Raw genomic sequence first — 24,497 nt, forward strand, 5'->3', positions numbered from 1 at the left:
GTTGAATCATGCAATTTTGCTTATTTCTAACCACATAATTACATGCTCACAAGCAATCCATTCACATGAACAAACATCACAACCTAGATATTAATGCATACAAGAACATGATTATTCATTTTTATATTCCCAAATTCTTTCCTACGTACCCAAGCTCACCAACATGCTTATAAAAGCTTTTAACACATATTTCTTACCTCAATCCTTGCTTTCCTGCAAAATGAACAAACTAAAAATATTCTGACTCCTCTTTTTAGAATCAATTTTCAAAATTAAGTTTTGAAAAAGGGCCAAAATATTCGGCCATCACAAAAAGATTAGAACACTGTAGACACCCATTTGTGTCTCCCCCAAACCAAACCCAGTGATGAGTACCTTTCACGTCGAATCATAATCGAATGAAGTGAAAGTGTGGAAAGTTTAGTGTTGCGGATAGTTTTAATTCTTTTCTCTTCTCTCTGTTTTTGAAAACTTATTTTCAGAAAATAGTCAATCCAGTTTGGTTGGTCCATGATAAGGATTCAATAATTGTGTAGTTGGATGGGGTTTGAAAAGACCTTTCCAACGATATATTATAAGCCCAATTCCGATGAATATCGAGGAAGTTATGGCCAAAATACTAAACTGGGCCCGATTTGGTTTTTATATGCGACCCAATGATCTAGAGGAGGGCCTATTATTAATTATCATTCCTAAAGCTATTAGGATTGATTATAGTCTTTTAGAATACTCTAGAAGGTTCTTTTAAATCCTAATGGAGTTAGGATTGATAATTATGTTTTAAAGAGTTTGAAATTGAATAAAACTACTCCTTTTAAGAATCCTTGTTTTGTACGAAGTGGAATATATTCAGATTTTATTTTCGTGCCTCATAATATTTATCCAAATTTTATATGGTTGGATAGATCTTGAAATTATATTTCCAATGATATATTATAATATTAAATCCGAGTTATAACGAAAAAGATATGAATGAGACATGAAACTCTATCCAAAACTGACACCCTTCCACTATTTTGGCCATATATTTTTATCTATAAAATATTTTAATCTGATTCTAATTGGGTTGAAACGTAGACTTTAAGAGCTTTCTAACGACATATTATATGCCTTATTTGGACTTCCGGATCTAAAGATATGATAAAAACAAAAACGCGTGAATTTTTGAAATCAGCGCCAAACACCAGCCATTGGCGCCTGGTGCTAGCCATTGGCGCCTGGCACCAATAGCCTGGTGCTGGCGCCAGCTCTGTTTTGCGTGCGCCAATCTCGTTTTGCATGCGCCAAGTGCTATGTTTTGATATTTTATCTTTTTGGCTGATTTTCTCTATAAATAACATATTTCACCTACAATCAGTTTTCATTCACAATCATTAATTCTCTAATTCTCTCTTTAATCATTCTCTAATTCTCATCAAGTTTTCTTCTTTAATTCATTAATTCATCTTTCTCTTTTCTAAACTTTGTTTTCAAATACAAAATTCCGCATTCGCAAGACTTAGATACACCTAACCATATTCGAAGTTGCCTTCGCTCTAAACGTGAAAGAAAGAGGTACGAGGCATCAAAGTAAGTGCTTTAATGGTTTTAATTGATTTATGATGTAGAAATCATGTTTAAATTGTTGTTATGATTCCTAGTATCATGTCTAGGGTAATTTTAATATTAAATATGATTGTTACGATGCTTCTTATGTTCTTCCTAATATTTATGATTGTTAGTATCATGTTAGGGTTAAAGATTTGATTTTTATTGCTTAGTGACATGCTAGGGTTTGTTATTAATCTTGTTAGTATCATGCCTAGGATCTTGCTATTATTATTATGCTTTAATATTAACATGAACATGATTATGATTATAATTGTTATAATTTGTGATGATTATGAATATTATTAATATTATTGTGATGATGATTATTTTTATTGTTATTATAATTATAATTATTGTTATGATTTTATTTATTATGTTGCTTGATATTTATTTTTATTGATTGATCACCTTTTATGCATGTTTAAAGGGAATTTGTACTTGTAATAACGCTTAATAAGATATTAATAATCTTGTTTAGGGTTAATTGTGATTATAAATTCAAGTGATCACCAATAATACACTAGTAGAAAAATATAAAAAGGCACCGAGCCATGCCCACCGGTTTTTAAAAACCGGTGGGGAAAAAATGGGCGGGATTAGGCTTTTTTTAATTGCCACTGGTTTAAACCGAACCGTTGGCATATGTTTTAAAGGCCACCGGTTCAAACCGGTGGCAATATAATTAAAAAAAAAATCACCCCTATATTTTCTTTCAATTTGCGCGTTCTCTCTCTCTTTCCTCCATCTCGTGTTCTCTCTCCTCTCTCCTCACTCCTCAACTAGATCTCCCTCTTCTCTCTATCTTTCCGCTCTCCACCGTGCCGCCGTCCATTCCTCCCGCTTCCCTCTGTTCATGTTCACGGTGCGTCAGTCGCACGGTCCTAGCAACGGCGGCAGTGGCGCAAGGAGCTGATACAAACCCACCTCTCGTCGTTTCCCCCTTGCGAAATGATTTTCCCTGAAGGTTCGTGCTTTTTTCTTCTTTTCTCTTTAATTAATTTCTTTATTTCGTGATTTTTGAGTTTTTATTTTTCTCAAATTTACAATTTCATGTTTTCGGAAACCAAGGGTTTTCTGATTTTCGATTTTAATTATATATTACTCCATAGAAATTGTTCCTTTCTCAATTACATGCAGCACCGCAATTACTGAATTTTGACAACATTTCATTGTCAGATTTCTTGAAATCATATAGATCTGTGTTTTTGAGCTTTCAAATTACTAATGTGTAGTGGAGCAAACTTGGGTACGGGATTTAACCCGGGTATTGTGGCCATGTGAAGGTTGGGTATAGTGATGAGTTTGATGATGATGAGGTAAAGGATGTCTCTTGATAATTTTTCTGCATTTTCGTGATAATCTGACCCTAATTACAGAAAAAATTGAACTTGATATGGGGCTTATCGATTTTGTCTTTGATATGTATATTCACGTAGGTTTGTTATGTTGAGATTTGATTTATATTTGTGATCAATGTTGAATTTTGGTTTTGTCTATAAATCACTTAATTCTTAAGAAATAGGTATGTAGGAACTCAATTTTGGTCGAACAATTTAATTTTGAAGTACTGTTTTTTGCTCGTGAGATTTGTCAATATTTTGTGTGTATAGTAATTGTTTCTCGCATAGGTTTGCTGTGATGGCTGTGATGTTTGGGAGCATGCTGAGTGTGCTGAAATCTGTGGCAAAAATCTCAAGGTTGGTTCACTCTTTGTTTTTGTTTTATTGACAAGACCTGGTGCTTGTAAAGACTGTTTTTAGAGGATTTATTTGTACATTCTGTTTCTATCTAAGGATTTGGAAGATGCGGAATATTACTGCCCTGATTGCAAGCCAAAGTTTGCATTTGAGCCATCATACTCTGTAGCTCTACCTAAAGTCAACCCAAAGTACGTGTTTACTTCTGTTTGTTGTTACTGTTGCTTTACTTTTATTGTTATCATCATTATTAATATTGTTATGGATAATTTATTATAGATTCACAGCATATACATTTATTATTATTACTATTATTGTTGTTTCTGGCATTTATACAACCGATTTTGAGCTCAAACAATTTAGTAAGAGTTACTATTTTATGATACAGACAACTTGTGCCATCCGATGAGGTAACTGTTGCGTGCAATGGTATGGAGGCATCATATATCCCAAGCCTTCACTTGTAAGTTCTAAAGGTTACAAAAATTATATATTATGCTCTTTTAAATTCTTTTTTTACATTTTGCAAACAATCTGCTATTAATTTGATTACCTGTGCTCTTCTTTTTAGGGTTGTGTGTAAGTGTGGTAAATGTGGGACAAGGAAGTAGTCATTAAGTGAATGGGAAAAGCACACTGGTTGTAGAGCCAAGAAATTGAAGCATAGCGTCAAAGTCAAAGGCTCAATGATCCCCTCGCATTAGTGAGTAAGGCAGTCCTTTCTGCTTTAATTTGAATATGTCAAAACATTATGATTATCTTGGATTTAGCTAGCATAGTTGTCGTTTGGTGGTCTCCTTGTACAGTGTGATCATACTCAATACTCACGCTGTCGGATTTCTGAATCACTTATGATGAAGGATATGAGATCATTAAAGTGAAAGAATCTTGATAGTTTTTCATAGTATTTGTTTAACCAAGGATATGTTTAGTGCAAAATTTTAATGAGATAGATGATATTTATGCAACCTTTGATGAATCTTTGTATTAGAAACACCAAGATCTATCATATATGGATAATATATTAGTAGGAATGATCAGTTGGGAAATGCTATATCTGCATATTAATGCATTAATTGAAGTAAAGTACTCAGATTTTGTATGTTGGTTATAACCGAGTCTAGCAGTAGGTTTGCTGAATTTAAATGACATTTACAGGTGTTGATACAAAGGACTAGTGTTTTGTAGTCTATTTTTAATATGACTAGAAATAATAGACATTCATTTATTCATTTGCAAAGAAACAGAAGATAATCTTTGTGCATGGCTCTCTGCATTTTTTATGTAATGTATTTAGTGGAAACAAAGAAAATCTTTGCTAGTCTATTTACATGAGAGAATGTGTATATGTAAATATGAGGCACACTTAATATATGACTTCGATTTTTTTCTTTATTCTATGTTATATAAGCCCATTTTCAATGTACAATTAGAAAAGCTCCATTTTGCATATCATGACTTATTATTTACATTTTATAATTCTCTCAGGTAGTTGCATCACATATCTATGCTGATAATCGGGCCCCTATTGAGAAATTAAAAGATGGTGAAGCTCCTCTTTTGACAACTTGCAATCAAAAGTTGCTTATAACTGTACGATGATGGTTGTAGCTCTTATTGGTGCTCACCCTGCGTAAGTATCATGAAAGATTCTATAGAATGTATACACTAAATTTGATCAGAGCAGTAGTTCTATAGAGTGTATAAGTATACACTAAATTTGATCAGGTTTCTAGTCATCAAATGAACATAGAATGTTACTTGGACTCCTCACATAAATCAGACTATAAGTTTCTGAGTTACCATACATTTTTAATTCCTGAGGCATGTGCATATATTGTGAATTCTGAGTGCAGTTCTTTTCTTTCTTATGTTGCTTGTGACAACTGGTATCTCTCTTTGCAAAATTTATTAAGGGGACTTCACTGAGTACATATAGCCCCCCCTCTTTATTATTTTTTTGGTGAAGATCTAGTGAACATATGTACAAAACCAATCTTTGAGTTTTCCTTTGTTCTAAGTTGGCTGGAAGTGGCCTGTGCATGTGGCCTGGTCCTGCCTGAGAGACTCTTGGCACTTGTCCTGTGCTACATTTCTGAAAATCAGCATAGCAACTTGGTCCTGCCGACTGAGATGCTGCACTATATGTTGTGCTAGAGCTACTGCCACTTGTCACTTCTGCTCTGCCCTACCGAGGCTGTTGTAAATTGTTTATTCCAAATACTGGTTTGATTTGTTTATCTGATTTATGATTTGTTTACTCTGATTTGTGTAGGTTCTTGTTCAAAACGCTATAAGTTGATTGATTGATTGATTGTATTGTCTGGAATTTTACTTCTTCCGTAATAATGAACTTGTAATTTGGTGAAAATATACTGAAGTCTGTCAATTTCAGGAAGAATTAGTCTGGCCAGAATTAGATCAGTTGCTTCGGGATGAGGATGATGAAGTTGGAGGAAGTGGCAAATAACCAAGCAAAGAATTCACCAAATACTACTGTAAGGGCTCACAATGAAGAACGTGCTAGACAACCTGATAACGGGCTTAATGTTGGTTGAGAATTTGCCTAAAAATTCATGTCGTTCATGCCACTTTGTTTTTCGAGGAATATTGTAATTTTACAGCTTTTTTATGAAAAACAATGTAAGTTAATATATATGTAAGTGTTTATATATCATTTTAAGTGAAAAAAATGCAAAAAAAAAAAAAAATTTATTTTTTTTGGCCATTATTGCCACCGGTTTTGACCAGGAACCGCTGCCAATAACCTCTTTAAAAAAAGCGGGAAGGGTTATTGCCACCGGTTAACCGGTGGCAATACTTGTTTTTGCCACCGGTTTTGAACCGGTGGCTTTTTATACGATTATTGCCACCCCCCAAATGCCCACCGGTTCAAAACCGGTGGCATAGGGGGGTTTTGAACCGGTGGCCAATTTATATTTTCGTCTAGTGATAGTTTATTTGTGCATTAATATTCAACTAACATAGATAAACAGGTTTAGGGGTAATCCTATTGATTGCATGTTAATTAAAAAGCGCACATGAATACGATCAGAATAAAGTGGAGGCCTATTATTAGGGCAGGTTCAATCTCTTTTAGGTTAGATTTGTACCTTCAACCCCGAACCCTTATTTGGTTCTAGACCTTATGGAGTTGACGATCTCTTGGATCGTTAAGGGGTGTAATCTTCACCCTGTGAACGGTTTACAAGTTCCTAAAACTTGTTGGCGACTCTTTTGCTCTATCTTCTTCCCTTTTGGACGCCACCGTACTTTAGTGTATGATCATAGTGGGGTTCAAGCAAGGGGTTTAACGCTTGAAATTATTCCCTACAAAAAAACTTTAAGATGTTCCATAATAAATAAAAATTTCAGGTTTCTCCCAAATTAAAAAATTCAGACCCTTTTTTAAAAAAATTCGGTCCTCTTTTAATTAAAACAAAACAAAATAACTCTTTTTAAAACTATTTAATTAAATAAGAACTTGTCCAAGTTTAAAACAAAACAGCTTAAAACACGTTTTTTTTTTTACTTTAGTAGTAATAAAATCTCAACTAAAGCTCCCAGATACCACTCAGTAACACCTTAGAAAGTCATTTCCTTTAAAACCTGTTTGCTCTTTTTAAAACACAAAATAGGAAAATCTAAGACATTACCGTCACCGTGAAAATGGCTAACGCAATTATAAAAGACATACATCGAAAGACTATCTTTAAAACCATTCAAAACAAGTCAACTTAAAAGTCAACCAAACGAAAGTAAAGTCAAATGAAAGTAACCTACAACTTGGAACCATTGTAAGCATTTAATAAAACAAAATAAAACTTTAAAACCTTTGCGTTAGTCTTAGAAGTATAGTAATAATATAATCCATAAAGCAATAAATCACATGCTTATGGAAACAAAGCATGATTTGCTTCACTCATGCCCATCATGAATATGCTTCATCACCTAAAAAACTCCTCTTTACTTGTCTCCACTACTCTCCATTAGGAATGGGTCGTCGTAGAGCCAAAGTAAAGACAAGGCCAAACAAACATACAAACACACAATCAGCAATCTTGAGTACATAAGCGTAAATAAAACACACTAACATGCTTTCACCCTATCATCACACGACTTACCTTATTGCACCTGTTTACAAGTATACGACACACAATATGACTCTTAAATAAATATTTAATTTATTTATTTAGCTTGATTACGCATCGAATGGGTTTCCCCCTAACCTGCCCCAATAAAGGGGTACTAACACGGGAGCTAACTGTGCTAGTATAAAAGAACCACTCGTAAGTGGCAAAATTCCTGCGCATAATAAAAAGGAATATACGTCTTTGTTAGTTGAGACGATTAATACAAGAGGGGGGTGAATTGTATGGAGTTCCTATTGACTACTTTTGCGGAATAATAAAACAATGCATATAGGAACTTGCAAAGACACACAGATTTTACAAGGAAACCTTCTAGGGCCCAACTGGAAGTAAAACCTCGACCTTACCTTAGGGATTTCAAACATAAATCACTTCACTATAATAGGGAAAATACCAAGTTACAACCTATTATGCACAGACCTTTACTCACAAGTTCCACACTGAACTTGCTCCTTGATAGGACCCTATCCTACCCAATCAAAGTACCACACTTAGATTCACTCGTACTACCTAAGTACAAAACTCTCAGCTTCACACTAGAAGCTTACACAATCTGTATGCATTGTAAAAATAACAAACTCGCCCAAATAACCCAACCCAATACAAGTGTATGACACCTAGTATATGATAGGCAAGCTATGCACGAAATCCGAAACTAATATGACAAGTTAGAAGCTTGGTAAACTTACTCAATTAATTCTCTGTGATTTCTCCACGCATAAACTCACAAAAACCTTAAACCATTTCGATCTCTACTATTTATACAAGTATAAATTGTATAGCAAGTAGGTTTTCTAAAAGATAAATAAGTTAACTTAACTTATCTTTAAAACACGGTTTTAAGTAAATCAGTTTAGAAGAAAATCTTTTTCGGAAAATAAGATAGAAAGATATTGTTAAAAAGAATCATATCTTTTTAACAAACCGATTTTAAGAAATAAAACATTTTAGAAAATCTTTTTCTAAAATCTTATCTTTTATCTTTTCTTTATTAATTTATTTACCAAGCTAACTTGCCACGCTTCTAATAAATCTCGTGCATTAACCAACTTAACATAATAACAATAAATCTAGAAGATAAAAACCTTAGCTAAATTATATTGCTGCGCCGCGCTTCTGTACAGGTAGGTTACTTGGGCTCCACGCAGACTAAGTTCCTTTTGGGACCTTAGCTTGCTGTCTTCAAGTTCATGTTAGGGAACGTTCCTGTTAAGGAACTCAGTTCTTGTTAGAGAACTTAGTTCTTGTTAGAGAACTCTTCTTCTTCTCTGTTTAACTTTTTGTATAAAGATCTCTTCATGTCTTCTTAGTTCAAGTTACTTCTTCCATCACCACAATCAACTTCACCTAAACTAGTCAAACACTTGAAAACCTTTATTAGACGAGTTTGCTTTAGTTTAAGTTCATCATCATCAAAACCTTTAAGCTTCAACAATTTTCCCCTTTTTGATGATGACAAACTTAAGCAAACTCTTGAGAAAAGTTAAACAAAATAGAAGGACGTATATTTGTGTTTTTGATTTATTGACATAAGGTAAACACTTATTGAAACTTGATAGGCGTGTCGCGTACCTAACAAAAATAAACCTAACTAGACCACTACTATGTAGACGGGCAAGCAAGGGTCGGATCCCAAGAGACTATGGTTCAACTAATTAAATAGACTCAAGTAAATACTAAGCAAGTAACCAAATCAAATAATTGAGAATTAATAACTAAATATCAAGAACGACAATTAAACTAAAAAAATGATAATCAAATAATAAAAACATCCAATATCAAGCATTACCACGAATACAATTAATGCAATAATAGTTCTACCCCTAACATATAATTCAATTGATTAAAGAGGAAAAGTAATCCCTGAATTTTACCAATGGTCTCTCCCGAGTTATCAATGGCTTCCCTAATCACAATCAAGCCTACTTTCGTGGAATCATGTAAATTAAAGACTTTGAGCACATTACTCTAACTTCCTAATCATCCATTCAACTACTCCCGTGATGAACTTCAAACCCTTAATTAATTTATTCAAACCCGTCAAAACCCAACTCCCGTTGCGATTAAAATAATGGATTAATAACAATACCAATTATCCCTAATATAGTATTGGCATGAGCACAATCAATTAAGCATATCAATTGCAATTATCATTAGAGAATTTAAAGAATTAAATCAAGCATTAATCATATTTGGGTTCCGCTAGATCTTGGAATAGAGAAACTACTCACACATATTAATGAAATCAAGAACTATAATCAATAAAGAAAACATAATTAACAATAATAAAATAAAAGAATTGAGAGAAGAAATCAATACTGGAATTAATTATGAAATCTTGAATCTTGAAAGCAAAACCCTAGAAAATAATATGGAAGAACGTAATACCCAAAAAGAAGTCTTAAAAATAATATATGAAAAAGTGATAAAAAGTAATAAATAAAAGATTATCTAAAACCTATTTATATCCTCTCATAAAACTAGGTATTTCTATCTTAATAGGACTCCTAAACGCTGCCCAAAACGAGCTGCCACAGGTGGGTTGTGGCATGAAGAAAACCGCCACAACCAGGTTGTGGAGCGGGCTGTCTTCGCCTCTCCTTTGCTCCAATAATGGACGCCCACAACCAGGTTGTGGCCATAAGGTTGCACGCCACAACCAAGCTGTGGAGTAGGCTGCCAAAATGCTCCATTGATGCTCCATTGGTGCTAGAAACGCTCCATATAAAGAAATATCTCGCGATCGAAATAAATTCCATACGAATAGAGTCCTATTCCTATAAAAACAAAAACAAACAAACCGAGAAGAGTAGTATCGAAATAGGAAGAATAATAGCTCAAAAAGATTAGGAGAATGAAGAAAACACAATAAAACATGACCAAATATCACATATAAATCGTGTATAATATCGTGTTATCAAATTCCCCCAAGCTAAACCTTTGCTCGTCCTCGAGCAAAGCAACGAATAAATAAATCAATACTTCACCCCAAAAATAATCAAAATCAAGAACAACCAATTCAAGGTAAATCTAACAAATATGCTTCAAAATCAACCAATCTCATCCATTTAATCACTCATCCTCCCTAACAATTGTCAAATATAGGAAACCACGAGAGCATATAGAATTCAAGACTAGTGCTCACACACTCGACTCTCATTTATGTGGCGAGTAAAAGATGTACTCGATCGCTTTCCATCCCAACCCCATCATGTGAACAATGCCCTCCCAACTCACGCACTCGTGTGTTTAAAAAAAAACATACACTCAACCTAATAGTCGACTCGGAATATGTCAAGTCATTCCTTGCATTGATAAGTAGCTACTTTCACATTCGCACAACTCTATGCACAAAGGTCGGAAGGTCTTTAAAGATTGTAATGTAAGGTCAGGGTAAGAGGTAGGATAAATTTGGGAAAATGTGAGAGAAAAACAATTCTTAAGGGAGCTAAAATCCTAACAAAACCAAGACCAAAAATAGATAATGACCAATCATCTCCAACATAACTCAACTCCACCAAAAATTCACCAAACATAAATCCAATCATATCAAAAATTTCCAACACTTACAATTACACTCATAAAAAAATAACAATGTAGAACTTGAGTGAATAAACAAACTTTGAACTCTTCAACTTGATTTTTCTTATTGAAGCTCATTTTTTCTTCTGATGAACCTTCACTTAGAACAATTGAATCATTAAACAATTTTTTTCCTTTTGAAGTTCACTTATTTTTTGCTTTTCATTTTTTTTTTCTTGAACTTCAATTCTCTTTTTTTTTTCATGCTTTATTTTTTTTCACAAGAAATTCAACTCTCAAATTATCAAAAATAAACCACCATGGAAAATAATTACAACTTCTTAACACCACCCAATTGTGCAAATAATAAGCACACTACAAACTCTCTCACCTCACTCACTAATAGCTCCCCCAAGCTAAGCTTGGGACTAGTAACCAATGGGGCAAAATCGGCTTGTAATGTGGCTAATAAACAACAAAAAGGTCATGGTAACAACATGGGTAGCAAGAAGGGAAAAAATGTATCTATTATCGTCTGAAGGCCACCTAAGAGAACAACGCCTTCGTCCTCCTCAATGTGCATAATAATGAGTCGTGAAACACTACTTATAGTCACAAACCAATACTCAAATTCATTGACATACCAGGAACTAACACACATTCCTCACCAAATCAACTAGTCAAGCACTATATTCACAATTAGTTGGACAAAATTGACGCATGTTAAGGCATCCAAGCAATCAAATTTCAAATCATGGCTAAACTATCCACAATACTCATCATCATATACCAAGAATCAAAACAAATTTCAAGTATGGGGCACAGGGAAGCATGATTTATCATTCATTGGAATGTATTTTTGTAATTTTTGAATTTTTCTTTTTTTTTTTTTTCATTTTTTTCAAAGCGGTAAAACTATACTAAAAAGCAACAAATCTATACTAAACAAAAATGTACCATGCATACAAGAACCTCCCCCGCACTTGAATATTGCAATGTCCACAATGCAATAATATGACATGAATAAAATAGGGGGAAAAATGCACTCACAAAGCTTCATTGAGGAGGGAAATGAGGAAGATTTTGAGATCCTCCGGATTGAATCCATCTACTCAAGGTACCAAGAAAAGTGGATATCGATACCAATTGCTCTTTAATCTCTCTTTGCTCATTATTGATCTTATCAATTGAAGTAAGGAGATATGTGAGAACCTTCTCTGTCAATGTAGAGGATGAACTAGCGCCATTGGAGACATATGGTGCAGGCACTGGCTCAAAAAGAATTTGAGTCAGAGTTCGAGGATGAACACCAACAAATGGCCAGTTAGCCTTATCACGTAGAGATAATGCCTCTCTAGAGGGTAATTCGTCTTCATCATTTCGAATACACCAAAGAGTGGTGCCATCTTTCTTGCGAATCCAACCCATTAATGAACATGCAGGAATGTCTATGCAATCGGTTCCCTCAATGGATTCTTCCTTCATAAGACGCTCCTTGTGTCCCAAATGAAGAGCAATAGGAGTTATGAGACCGCCAAGAACGATTGCTCCCTTTTTGGTAGTGGTGTTTGCCAACTCTTTCATCTGCTTGATGAGGAATGCACCTGTGTCAATGGGTTGGGCATGAAGCATGTGATATATCATGAATAATTCATCCTTTCGAGCCTTGCTCCCCTCTTGACGACCAAATACAGTGTTAGCTAATATCCTTTGGACATATCTAAGCGCTGGATGGCGAATATGATTTGCTGGGCTCATCTTTGAATCGTATGTACTTTCACCGGTTAATAGCTTCCAAACAGGATCTGCAGACCAACGCGGGGGAGTTAGTCTCAGGCCACCAGGGGGTAACCCAAGCACCTCATTAAACCTTGCCAAAGTCCAAGTATGCTCTTCATTGTACAATTGAAAACTAATAGACCCTTCACCGCAACCTGGTTCTGAGTAATTAACCGCCTTCAAGGAGCTTAAAAACTCTAAGGTGACTCTTTTATATGTTGGATATTTATGCATGAGAAAATTACCCCACCCAACATTAGAGAATAGCCACTGAACGTCATCTTCAATATTTAGAGTTTTTAGGGCATCAACATCACAGAAACGAGTTGCAGTTACTCCTCTCTCAAACAATCTCTCATATTTTGCTTTATGCTCTTCATCACGAAATTTAATGTCATAGTAGTCAACCACAACTTTCTCCTTAGTCTTGGTCGATGACACCTTTCCCTTAGTAGTGGAGGGTTTCTTCTTGGATGTAGAGGTCTTAGAGACGGGTACGGGTCGCGATACTCCAGAAGTTTTCTTATTCCTAGTTGTGGTGGAACGAGCCATTCGAGATTGAAGCAATTTTGAATGAACAAATCAATGATACGGTGAAATCAAGAGCAATAACCAGATCAACTAATTCCAATAGAACAGGGACACAACCAAGAAATCAAGCTTTTTAGGGGAGAACGGGCAATAATTTCTCGAAACTCAATAGTTTTCACCGGCAAACAATTGATTCAGAGGTTAGGGTTCGATAAAATACCTTGCCAGTGAAACAAGGGGTTCAAGATTGCATTTGAAATACCCTTCGATCGAAAAATAGTATTACGCTCGAAATTTCTGCTGTGTAATTGGGAATTAATGCAACAACAATGAAAATTACAAAAGTGGAGAGGTACGAAGAAGCTTGCTTGAAATCTCGTCTCTGCGCCGATTCTTGAACTTTTAATCTGATTTTTTTTTATATATATATTTATTAAATCAGGTAGCAGGATGACTGTGGTGGCTGCTTGTGTGCCGCGTTGATGTTGCGGACTGCTCTGCCTAGGTAATCTGCCTCTCCTTTTTTTTTTTTTTTTTTTTTTTTTTTATATATATATTTATTATTTCATCAGAAACTCGCCACAGGCTACCTGTGGATGGATGCTACTCACCGCGGGTCGGCTGTGGAGTGAACTGTGGTTATTTCCCTTGATGTATGCAAGGCCGCAAGTTACCTGTGGTAGGCTACTGCAGATCGCGTGATGGTTGTGAAGCTTCCTGTGAATATTTGCTTTGAGTAAATTGGTCCACCTGCATTCCACTCAATTGCATAAGAAGACAAGAAAAAGAGGTTATTAAATCTGAGTGAATTAAAAGAGCTACATTATAAAACTACCTAAACTACTTAAAACAAAATAAGGTAAAAGCAAAAAACTAAAACAATACTCCAAAGTAGAAAAGCACTAACTAGACTAATACTACCTAATATCTAACGCACTAAAGAAATAAATAGAAAAAAAAATAAAAAAGAGAATAAGTACTAAAATAAACTACCCCAATATGATATGAAAAACAAGCGCATATCTTTTCCCTTTTTTTTTTCTTTTTTTTTCTTTTTTTTTTTAATAATAAATATATATGTTATATATGTAAATATAAATATAAAAAGGTCCAAAGGAAAAAATAAATAATTAAGTAAGAGTAGGAAAGAAAAAAAATAATAATAAAATAAAATAAAAAAAAAAAATAAATAATAAAAAAAAAATAAATAAATAAATTGGGTTGCCTCTCAAAAGCGCTTGTTTATAAGGTCTTAAGCTCGACCTCCTTTTCGCTCATTTGTCTTGTGATGGTGTCGAGAGTGTAATGTCCACTCTTTCATCAATTGGATCACCTACTCGATAGTGCTTCACTCTTTGGCCATTCACCTTAAAAGTACCCCCATTTTTATTCCATAGTTCAATAGTACCATAGGGGTAGACTTTACAAACCTTGAATGGACCCGACCACCTAGAGCGAAGCTTACCGGAAAATAGTTTCAATCTAGAGTTGAATAAAAGGACTTGATCTCCTTCCTTAAATTCTCTTCTCACAAGACCCTTATCATGCCACCTTTTGGTCTTCTCTTTGTACAATTTCGAACTTTCATAGGCTTCCAGACGGAGCTCATCTAGCTCATTCAATTGTAACAATCTCTTTTCACCCGCTGCTTGAGCATCGAAATTTAAATTCTTAATAGCCCAAAAAGCCCGGTGTTCTAGCTCAACCGGTAAGTGGCACGCCTGTCCATACACTAATCGATATGGGGTTGTACCGATTGGCGTTTTGAATGCCGTTCGGTACGCCCATAATGCATCATCAATTTTCATCGACCAATCTTTTCTTGTCCTTGCAACAGTTTTCTCTAAGATAGATTTAATTTCTCGGTTCGATACCTCGACTTGACCGCTAGTCTGTGGGTGGTAACCAATACCAATCCTATGTTGCACTCCATACTTCTTCAACATTGCTTCAAATCGATGCTCCAAGAAATGTGTTCCCCTGTCACTAATTAACACACGTGGTAAACCAAAACGAGGGAAAATAACTTTCTTGAAGAACTTACTTACCACACGAGCTTCATTGGTTGGAATAGCAATTGCTTCAACCCACTTTGAGACATAGTCAACAACTACTATAATATATCGATTTCCATAGGAAGAAGGGAATGGTCCCATGAAATCTATCCCCCACACGTCAATCAACTCGACCTCGAGTATGTTATTGAGTGGCATCTCGTGCTTCCTTGAAATATTACCGGTCCGTTGACAACGATCATAGGCCTTGACATATGAATACACGTCCTTGAATAAGGTTGGCCAATAGAAACCGCATTGCAATATTTTCGCGGCCGTCTTCGTAGGACCTGCATGTCCACCACACGGTAAGTCATGGTAATGTGAAATAATATTGCTTACCTCCCTTTCCGGGACACATCGTCTAATCATTGCATCCGCACATAGTTTGTATAAGAATGGATCCTCCCAAAAATGTCTCCTTGCCTCGTAAAAGAATTTCTTCTTTTGTTGAGATGAGTAACCATGAGGTAATGTACCTGTGGACAAGAAATTAGCTAAATCAGCATACCATGGTGATTCAATTTGAGAGAGTGTTAATAAATGTTCATCAGGGAAAGAGTCATCAATGGGGAGGTCATCTCCATCCCCCTTATCGAGGAGGAGGCGAGAAAGATGGTCTGCAACGACATTCTCAGTCCCTTTTGTGTCCCGTATCTCAATGTCATAATCTTGCAATAGAAGGACCCAACGAATCAACCGCGGTTTGGCGTGACTCTTAGTCATCAAGTATTTCAATGCAGCGTGATTTGTGTGAATTATCACCTTTGAACCAACAAGGTATGAGTGAAACTTCTCTATTGCATAAATTACTGCTAGCATCTCTTTTTCAGTCGTGGCATAATTCAGTTGAGCAGAATCAAGAGTTTTACTAGAGTAATAAATAGCGTGAAGTTTTCTATCCTTCCGTTTCCCCAAGACGGCCCCTATCGCATAATCACTAGCATCACACATAATTTCAAATGGTAGGGTCCAATCCGGGGGTTGCATAACGGGGGCGGAGATCAAAGCTGCCTTCAACCTGTTAAAAGCCTCAAGATAAGCATCAGTAAATACAAATGGGGCATCTTTGGCCAAAAGCTCAGTTAGAGGTCTAGCGGTTTTCGAAAAATCTTTAATAAATCGCCTATAAAATCCTGCATGACCAAGAAAACTCCGAATTCCTTTTACAGAATTAGGAGGGGGTAGTCGCTCAATGACCTCTATCTTTGCTTTATCAACCTCAATACCTTTATTTGACACCACATGGCCTAGAACAACTCCTTGTTGTACCATGAAATGACATTTTTCCCAGTTCAAAATTAAATTGACTTCTTTACATCTATGGAGCACCTTTTCCAAATTTTCAAGACATACATCAAAAGATGTTCCATAGACAGAGAAGTCATCCATAAAAACTTCCATTGAATGTTCAATAAGACCTGAGAAAATTGCCATCATACAACGTTGGAACGTGGCTGGAGCATTACATAATCCAAATGGCATTCTTCGATAGGCGAAGGTGCCATATGGACATGTGAAGGTGGTCTTTTCCTGATCACATGGATGAATGGGAATTTGAAAGAAACCAGAATATCCGTCCAAGTAGCAGAAAAAGGAATGCTTAGCTAAACGTTCAAGCATCTGATCAATAAAGGGGAGGGGAAAATGATCCTTCCGGGTGGCCTTGTTCAACCTCCTATAATCAATACACATTCGCCAACTTGTAACAGTTCTGGTAGCGATTGGCTCACCCTTGTCATTCTTGACAACGGTCATACCCCCTTTTTTGGAACTACTTGTACAGGGTAGATTATTCCTACAGCAAGCAGTTTAAGAACTTCTTTTTTAACTACCTCCATCATGTTTGGATTAAGTCGTCTTTGAGGTTCTATGGAGGAGGTGTGATCGTCCTCAAGAATTATCTTATGCATACAGAATGAGGGATTAATACCCTTAATATCATCAATGGTGTACCCAATAACACTTTTATATTTTCTCAAAACAGTGAGCAGTTGCTCTAATTTTGTGTCATTAAGCTCAGCATTAACGATAACAGGATATGTATTATTAGGACCAAGGTGTGCATATTTAAGAGTAGAGGGAAGTGGTTTCAACTCTACCTCGGGAGGCGTAGTACTCTCCCCAACACTTGATACACTAAGGACTTCCTTCACTAGAGCGGTGGTTGGATTTGCTTTTCCTTCCTCAAGTAACCGCGTGTACTCCCTTGTTTCCCAATCTTCCTCATTGGCACCTCCCACCAACACCGTTTCAAGTGCATCATCCGTCTTGATCAAGGGAAGTTGTTCACGTTCTAAGTCATCAAGGACATCCACTTGGAAAATAGTCTCTCCCATGGAAGGAGTTCCCATAGCGTTCAAGAGTGAATACTCCATTTTCTCGTCTCCCACCTCAAAAGTGATTTTTCCATTCTTCATATCAATGATTGCACCTGCAGTGGCTAAGAATGGTCTACCAAGTATAATAGGGACATGTACATCCTCTTCCATCTCCATCACAACAAAGTCACATGGGATAAAGAATTTTCCCACACGAAGAGGAACATCTTCAAGTATACCCAAGGGGAATTTAACCGACCTATCTGCAAGTTGTAGAGACATGCGTGTAGGCTTTAATTCACCCATTTGAAGTTTCTTGCAGATAGAGAGCGGCATGAGACTCACACTTGCACCAAGATCACATAATGCCTTGTTGATCTCTATATCCCCAAGCTTCACTGGAATTGAGTAGCTACCCGGATCACCTAATTTCTTAGGAAGTGTATTTTGCAAAATAGCACTACACTCTGCATTCAACGCAACAGTAGCATTATCCTCTAGCTTCTTCTTGTTAGAGAGCATATCCTTCAAAAATTTTGCATAAGATGGCATCTCGGATATTGCATCTAAGAACGGAATGTTGATGTGAAGCTTCTTCAAAATATCAAGAAATTTTCCATACATCTTCTCTAACTTAGCTTGAGCCAACCTTTGCGGGAAAGGAACTTGCGGTACATATGGAATAAGTGGTGGTGGATTTGATGCCTTTTGCTCTTCCTCAATCGCAGTACCATCGACCACCTTCTCTTTTGGGACTACCTCATCAACAACCTCCTTAGATGGCTCCCTCGTGGGAGGATCTTCCAACTGCTTTCCACTCCTTAAAGTCACAGCATTCATCTGTCCTTTCGGTGGTTGCTCTGTTTGACCCGGAAAAGCGCCCGGAGTCTTCAAAGATTGGCCAACTTGATGAGCAAGTTGACTTATTTGATTTTCCATGAGCTTGTTCTGAGCTTGTAGTTGTTGGATGTTGTTGTTCGTTGTCGTAACGAAGTTCTCAAGCATTAGCTCAAGGTTGGATTTTTGTGGAGGTGGTTGCATAGGTTGTTGGACTAAAGGTGGTCTTGCTTGGAAACCGGGTGGCCCATTATAATTGTTGTTTTGAGGTGGTGGTGGAGGTGGATTTTGTCGAGCTTGGGTATTCTTGTAAGAGAAATTTGGATGATGTTTCCAACCTTCATTGTATGTTTTTAAGTGAGGATCATTTGGCCTTTTGGGATTTGAAGTGTAGAATGCATTGGCTTCCTCAATCGACATCTCATGTGAATTTTGTGGGCAATGAGAGGCAATGTGACCTTGTACATTACACATTTGACAAGTTTCAGCAGATGAGCCAGAAGATGCCGCTTGGAACTTGTCAAACTTGCTTGTCAATGCCTGCATAGAACTAGTTAAAAGGGTTAGAGCATCAACATCATGCATTCCTCCCTTTTTAACATTGCGTCGTCCTCCTGGATGGTAATTATCATTTGCCGCCATCTTCTCAATTAGCTCCTTTGCCTCAGTTGGGTTCTTAGTCAAGAGAGAACCCCCAGATGCAGCATCAATATAGATTCGGAACTCATGAGTCAAGCCATTGTAAAAGGTTTGGATCAACATCCATTCAGGAATACCATGATGAGGGCATTGTCTCTGCAATCGCTTGAACCTCCTCCATGCTTCATATAAGGACTCATCATCTGATTGCCCGAAAGTAGATAGCTCATTTCTCAACCTCGCAGTTTTTTCCTGTCCCAAGAACTTGACTAGAAAAGCTTTCACCAGTTTGTCCCATGTGTCAAAAGAGCCAGTATCTTCATCTCTCAACCATTCCTTCGCTCTATCCCGTAATGAGAAAGGGAATAGGCGAAGTCTAATAGCATCATCTGTAACACCATTTAGTTTCATGGTATCACACTTTTCCAAGAAACTATCAATATGACTGACAGGGCATTCGTGAGGTGTGCCTGCAAATGAATCGTTAGAGATGAATTGAATGAACTGTGGCTTCAATTCAAAGTTCTGAGCAGTAACGGGTGGTCTGACAATGCTAGAGAGGAGTCCCGTTTTGGTATCGGGAATGCCATATTCCAAAAGAGACTTTGTGCCTGGATCGACCATGTTTCTATGGTTTTGATTTCTCCTTCTTCTTCTACCTCCTCGTCTCCTTGCAGTTGCTTCAATTTTAGAATCAAATGGAATTAAATCGTCTGACCCTGAACGTCGAGTTTGCATGCAACAAAGAACTACAAGCAAAGAAATCAAAAACACAAGAGACAATAGCCGAAGCAACAAATAAAGCTTAGTAAAAACGAATCACAAATAACTAGTGTAAAACCGTTAGTCCCCGGCAACGGCGCCAAAATTTGATAGGCGTGTCGCGTACCTAACAAAAATAAACCTAACTAGACCACTACTATGTAGACGGGCAAGCAACGGTTGGATCCCAAAAGACTATGGTTCAACTAATTAAATAGACTCAAGTAAATACTAAGCAAGTAACCAAATCAAATAATTGAGAATTAATAACTAAATATCAAGAACGACAATTAAACTAAAAAAATGATAATCAAATAATAAAAACATCCAAGATCAAGCATTACCACGAATACAATTAATGCAATAATAGTTCTACCCCTAACATATAATTCAATTGATTAAAGAGGAAAAGTAATCCCTGAATATTACCAATGGTCTCTCCCGAGTTATCAATGGCTTCCATAATCACAATCAAGCCTACTTTCGTGGAATCATGTAAATTAAAGACTTTGAGCACATTACTCTAACTTCCTAATCATCCATTCAACTACTCCCGTGATGAACTTCAAACCCTTAATTAATTTATTCAAACCCGTCAAAACCCAACTCCCGTTGCGATTAAAACAATGGATTAATAACAATACCAATTATCCCTAATATAGTATTGGCATGAGCACAATCAATTAAGCATATCAATTGCAATTATCATTAGAGAATTTAAAGAATTAAATCAAGCATTAATCATATTCGGGTTCCGCTAGATCTTGGAATAGAGAAACTACTCACACATATTAATGAAATCAAGAACTATAATCAATAAAGAAAACATAATTAACAATAATAAAATAAAAGAATTGAGAGAAGAAATCAATACTGGAATTAATTATGAAATCTTGAATCTTGAAAGCAAAACCCTAGAAAATAATATGGAAGAACGTAATACCCAAAAAGAAGTCTTAAAAATAATATATGAAAAAGTGATAAAAAGTAATAAATAAAAGATTATCTAAAACCTATTTATATCCTCTCATAAAACTAGGTATTTCTATCTTAATATGACTCCTAAACGCTGCCCAAAACGAGCTGCCATAGGTGGGTTGTGGCATGAAGAAAACCGCCACAACCAGGTTGTGGAGCGGGCTGTCTTCGCCTCTCCTTTGCTCCAATAATGGACGCCCACAACCAGGTTGTGGCCATAAGGTTGCACGCCACAACCAAGCTGTGGAGTAGGCTGCCAAAATGCTCCATTGATGCTCCATTGGTGCTAGAAACGCTCCATATAAAGAAATATCTCGCGATCAAAATAAATTCCATGCAAATAGAGTCCTATTCCTATAAAAACAAAAACAAACAAACCGAGAAGAGTAGTATCGAAATAGGAAGAATAATAGCTCAAAAAGATTAGGAGAATGAAGAAAACACAATAAAACATGACCAAATATCACATATAAATCGTGTATAATATCGTGTTATCAAAACTAAAAAGCGAAAACAAGAAAGTAAAAACAGACTAAACAAAACATAAAGTGAACTATGAAACTAAACTAAACTACTTGGCATCAAATCAGAGAAGTTTATGATACTTTCTCAACTGGAACGTAGAACAACTTTAGATTCTAAGTTTGCTTCTTCTTTTCCCCCTTTTGGAATTATCAAAAAGTCCTACTTTTTCAAGTTTATTAAGCATCTAGCCACAACCCCACAAGCAATTCATCAAGTGTGGGAAACTGAAGGCAGCGCTGCTAACTTCCCTTAAGTTAGTTTCACTCTCCTGCAACGACTTTCATAATAGACAAATACACACATGTATATGCAGTTCCAAAAGCATTCTTAAAAAGCAAAATATTAAACTACCCGCTGAAAAAAATTTTACAAAACCAAAATAAAATTGTTCAGAAACTTAAAAACATAAACTGAAAATGTTCATGACTGAAATAAGAAAGGGCTAGGATAGGCTAAATAGGCTAGGCTGGGAATAAGGTGGATCAGGTTTGAAGGAGCTCAAGAATCTTCTTGTTGTCCTCCTTAGTTTTCAGTGCAGAGGCTTCCAACTTGTCTTCCATGCGCTTGATAGCCATCTGGAACTCCACCTTCTGAGACCTGAGATTGTTCTCAAGTTTCTGCACAGTTTTCTCCAACTGTTGCGCCTGTCATGTGGCTGTCTTGAGCTTCTTTTCTACAGCCTCAACTCTGTTAGTAAGCTCAGCTACCTACCCAACCAGAACCTTATCTTCTTAAGTATCAAGCTCTAGAGGTTCATCCATGCTTGTTTTAGGCACTGAGCTGGAAGATAATCTCCTTCTCTTCCTAACTCCTGTCTCTGGAACCTCCTTCCCTTTTCTTTTTCCCCCAGCTGTCTGTTCCTCTTCTATTCTCCTCACCTTCTCACTCACTACTTCCAAACTCAAACCTTTTAGTGTTTCACCATTGATCACATTTTCTGGTTTCTCCTCCAAATCTTCATAAACCCCTTTCAGCTTCACTCCAAGTGACTAAAAAATGGTGGACAACACTGCTCCATAGCCCACTTTGTTCTTTCCTAGAACACAGTGTGATAGATGTTGATACATTAGAGAGGGAAAGTTGACCTTTATTCTCTTAGAGATACAAAATATCACAGCCATATCCATCAAACATGACTCACTCTTCTTTTGTGTTCTTGGCAGAATAGTCTTTTTCACCAAATTGAACAGCAACTTGTTTAGAGGACTCAAATCATTATGATTCATGATATTCTTCCCCCTCTTTCCTCCTAGGGCTTCAGCAATATCATCCCATAAATACTTACCTACCTTCACAGTCCCTTTACCCTTGATATACATCTCATGCCCCTGAGTAGGCATTTTCAAAATTGAACCCAATTTTGCTACATCAAACTCAATTTTCTTTTTATTAACTATACTAGTAGTTTTACCCTATTTTGCTTGAAATTTACCACAAAATTCAGTCATAGCAGCAGGATACATAACATTCTTAGACGCAGTAGTTAAAAAGTGTTCCCATCCTTGAAATTTGATTAAATCTAGAAATTCCAAAAACCTAGATTTCTTGCACCAAGTTAAATCAAGCCTATGGCCAACAACATACCTCATGGAACTTGCAGCAAGTTCCGATTGCTCACAATTATCTTCTTCCTCTCCTTTTTCCTCTTCTCCATCGTCTTCATCATCATCTGACTTAATCCCTCTAGCGAAATCATCAACCTCTGCCATCTTTTCTTCGAGTGATTTTCCTCTTAAATTCTTTTCTTTCCATTCTTTAATCCTCTTAAAAATAGAGGATTCCTCTTGCTCACTCTTTCTTTCCACTTCTTCGTTGAGTTTAGGGTTTGACATTAAGGGTTTAGGGTTTTCAGAGTCTTTGATTGAAGTTGGAGAAGCTTTGTAGTTTACCATGGCTAAGGGAGAGGTTTCTGCTTGGATTGTTCTTTCGGAGTTGTGTGAGTTTTCTGATGAAATAATTTCGGCAAAGATGACCATGGTTTTGGATGGTGGTTTTGAGCTTTGATGGTTTTTACTGAAGGAGGGTTAAAGTGATTTCACAGTGAGTTGAAAGTGGTGGGTGAAAGATGCTTTTATTATTAATGAAGGGGGTTGATAGAAATTAATGGGTTCACTGTTCAGTCGTTTAATTGAACAAGTTCAATTAATTTTTGTAAAATCATTTAGGCAGGATGAATTTACCAAAAATCTTTACTTTCCAAATTCAATTAATTTTCGAAAATAAAAATTTCTAAAAATAAAACACGCAATTGGAACACGCTTTCTACACACATGCAATGTACATTACTACTAATTATTACAATTAAGTGTTTAGTGAAATAACCTCCAGTGATCAACAACGGTGACACTTCAGCTATGTTTAGCACGCCAAAATTGTGCAAAATGTTCTTTTGCTTCATTTACATTATTTTTGACTTTTTCATATCTTGGAACTTCAGAAGCAATCAATTCAGATTGATCATCCCAAGTTCCAGTCTCAATTTTTCAATCATTCTCTATTTAAGGGCTTGGTCAAAATATCTGCAATTTGATGTTCTGTATGACAAAATTCCAATTTAATATTCCCTTGCTCCACATTATCTTATAGAAAGTGAAGCCTAATGTGGATGTGTTTTACCTTTGAGTGTTGAATTGGATCCTTTGAAATACATATAGCATTGGTGTTATCACAGTAAATAGGCACACATTCAAAAATAAGACCAAAATCTCTAACCTGTTGCTTTATCAAGAGTACTTGTGAACAACATGCTGCTGCTACCACGTACTCAGCTTCAGCTATAGATAATGCAACTGTATTTTGTTTCTTGGAACCCCAAGAAACTAAGCAAGGTCCTAAAAACTGTACCATACCTGAATTGCTTTTTCTATTAACCAAATCACTTGCATAGTCAGCATCAGTAAAGCCATTTAAATCAAATGAGTCACTTCTAGGATAGAAGAGACACATGTCATCAGTTCCTTTTAAGTATCTAAATATTCTCTTTACTGCTTTCAAGTGAGACTCCTTTGGGTTTGCTTGGAACCTGGCACACAAACCTACACTAAAAGATATGTCAAGTCCATTAGCTGTTATATAAAGTAGAGAGCCTATCATACCTTGTAGGCGTCGCTC

At 36.3% G+C, this 24,497-nt stretch overlaps 1 long non-coding RNA gene and 1 other non-coding gene across 5 annotated transcripts; both read left to right on the forward strand.

Annotated features, from left to right (window-relative positions):
* Positions 1–2,349: 2,349 nt before the first annotated feature.
* LOC145635020 (uncharacterized) lies at positions 2,350–6,050 on the forward strand. 4 transcript variants are annotated; one of them, XR_014113741.1, is made up of 7 exons: positions 2,350–2,554; positions 3,219–3,287; positions 3,384–3,478; positions 3,676–3,750; positions 3,859–3,994; positions 4,776–4,920; positions 5,683–6,049. It is a non-coding gene; the product is annotated as an uncharacterized LOC145635020 (long non-coding RNA). The 4 variants fall into 4 exon arrangements; XR_014113743.1 differs by lacking the exon at positions 2,350–2,554 and adding an exon at positions 2,561–2,906 and having other exon boundaries at positions 5,683–6,050; XR_014113742.1 differs by lacking the exon at positions 2,350–2,554 and having other exon boundaries at positions 2,561–3,287; positions 3,859–3,990; positions 5,683–6,050.
* Positions 6,051–19,254: 13,204 nt separating this feature from the next.
* On the forward strand, positions 19,255–19,361 carry LOC145637493 (small nucleolar RNA R71). Its single transcript, XR_014114270.1, has one exon. It is a non-coding gene; the product is annotated as a small nucleolar RNA R71 (small nucleolar RNA).
* Positions 19,362–24,497: the final 5,136 nt, after the last annotated feature.

This window comes from Chenopodium album, chromosome 6 (assembly GCF_948465745.1).
Source record: "Chenopodium album chromosome 6, dcCheAlbu1.1, whole genome shotgun sequence".
In the NCBI taxonomy this organism is placed as follows: domain Eukaryota; kingdom Viridiplantae; phylum Streptophyta; class Magnoliopsida; order Caryophyllales; family Amaranthaceae; genus Chenopodium; species Chenopodium album.